General features: G+C 38.6%; 1 pseudogene; it reads left to right on the forward strand.

The window, feature by feature from the left end:
* Positions 1-889: 889 nt before the first annotated feature.
* LOC132280446 (small nucleolar RNA R71) lies at positions 890-987 on the forward strand (annotated as a pseudogene).
* The last annotated feature ends 1181 nt before the right edge of the window (positions 988-2168 follow it).

The raw sequence follows: 2168 nt of genomic DNA on the forward strand, positions 1-2168 counted from the left end.
GCTCAATTGTGTGTCCTTTCGATGAGGAATAAGTCTCCACAACACATTGTTGCTTTGGTAGGGCATTTAAAGGCATCTTCCCCTTCTCTCTAGCATTTAAGGTATTAGCTATTTGCCCTACTTAGGTTTCCAGTTTAGCAATGGATTGAGAGTGAGAATGAAGCAATTGTGTGTTCGCCTCTAGAGTGCCTAGAGCAGTCAAAACTTTCTCTTCAAATGCGGGACTCCTAGAGTTTCCTTGAGAATATGATGGTTGATTAGAAAAATGAGAATTAGAAAATTGATTGCTATGTGATTAAAATGATGATGATTTAAAACCTTGGGAACCTTGGCCTTGCATTGGTGGCGGAACATACTTCCCTTGAAAACCACCTTGGGGAAGGTTTGAGCCTTCCCCTTGGTTTTTCCAAGAAAAGTTTGGATGGTTCCTCCAACTTGAATTGTAATGAGTGTCATATGGATTATTCCCTTAATTAACAAATGTAGCATTGACTTGCTCATGGGGCTCACTTTGTACATGTCCATGTGGACAATTAAAAGTAAAATGCAAGACACTTGAACAAGTCATGCAAGATTCATTAGATACACAATGATGAATATGAGTAGGGGAGGAAGATACTTGATTCGCCGAATTTTGGTTGATCAAAAATTGATCAAACCTTTGAGATAAGGATTTCATCTCGGCAGCTAGGTCATTGGAATTGTCAACTTGATATAAGCCAACATTCTTCCTTCCACCTAGGTTTCTACCATTTTTAGAAGAAAATGACCTATACATGGAATTTTCACTCATACTTTCATACAATTGCCACACATTATTTTCATACTTATCAAGATAAGAACCACCCATAGATGCATCAACCATACCCTTGTGATTATCCGGTAAACTATGTCATGATGAGGACACTTTCTAAGCAACTCATTAAACCTTTCCCATACCTCATGAAACATTTCCCCATCCCCTTGAGAAATTCTCTAATTGAAGTTCTCATGGCATTGGTCTTAGAAACCGGATAGTACTTTTTCAAAAACTCTTGTTGCATTTCTGCCCAAGAGGTTATCGAAAAAGGCCTAAGATTGTTGAACTAATATTTTGCCTTGTCTTTGAGGGTGAAAGGAAAAAGTTTAAGTCTTAAAACTTCTTCCAGCATGTCCGTGTATTTCATGGTGGAACACACTTCAAGAAACTCATCCAAATGCTTATAAGGTTCTTCACTTGGAAGTCCATGATATTTAGGAAGCATTTGAATGGTTTGTGGTTTGATTTCATAGTGATGTGCTCTAAATGGAGGCAATTGAATGCAAGTGGGCACATTATATTCATTAGGCACATAATGGTCTCTTAATGCAATGAGAGGATTCACAATTAGTGGTGCTACACGAACACCTTGATTAGCTTGAACCACGGGAGGTTGTGGAGCAAAGACTGGTTGAGGCATTCCCAATGGAATTTGGCCTTGTTGTTGTGGTGGAATGAATGGTCTAGGCATGCCTGATGGTACTTCAACATTTTCATGATGCACATTAGGTTGGAGGATGCCTTGTTGGTCTATGTGACCAAGGTCCTCCACATGGTCGTTATTCAAATTATCCTTTGGCAAAATGGAGTGATGAGAACTACCTCTTCCCCTAGGGTTACGAACAACAGATTCAAGATGAAAATTAAGAGGGACAAGAGTCGGATTTAATGACCTACGACCATGCATGCACTAGCAAAGACAAATAACAAGTAAATAAGCAAGTAACAAACACTTCGCCCCCACAAAAAATCAATCAACAAATCTCCACATACAATGATCCCATGCTCCCATGCTTGAACAATATGCAAAGAAAAGTAAATAGCCTCCACGCGGGCCGACGATTTAACTAAAGCTTAAGTTAGAAAGATCTCACAAAGAGTCCTTAAGCAACTTCAAGTCATTTTCAACTTTCAAGCTTTGTTATGCTTTGCATTTTTTTAGATTTTTAATCCTTTTTGTGCTTAGCTTAGCTCCTTGCTTTGAATTCTCCTTTACTTAACTTCCTTCACGCAATTCACCTAGCCAAATAAGAACAAACACAATAAGTAACCAAAATTAAAAAATTAAGTAAAGACTCGATCAAAAGAGTACTAATCCCTACTTGTTTCCAAAACACCGCATTGCCAATTCAAATCCCCGGCAATGGCG

This window comes from Cornus florida, unplaced genomic scaffold (genome assembly GCF_030987335.1).
Source record: "Cornus florida cultivar Cherokee Brave unplaced genomic scaffold, ASM3098733v1 CherokeeBrave_3.0.0_Hap2_Chr10, whole genome shotgun sequence".
Taxonomy (NCBI): Eukaryota; Viridiplantae; Streptophyta; class Magnoliopsida; order Cornales; family Cornaceae; genus Cornus; species Cornus florida.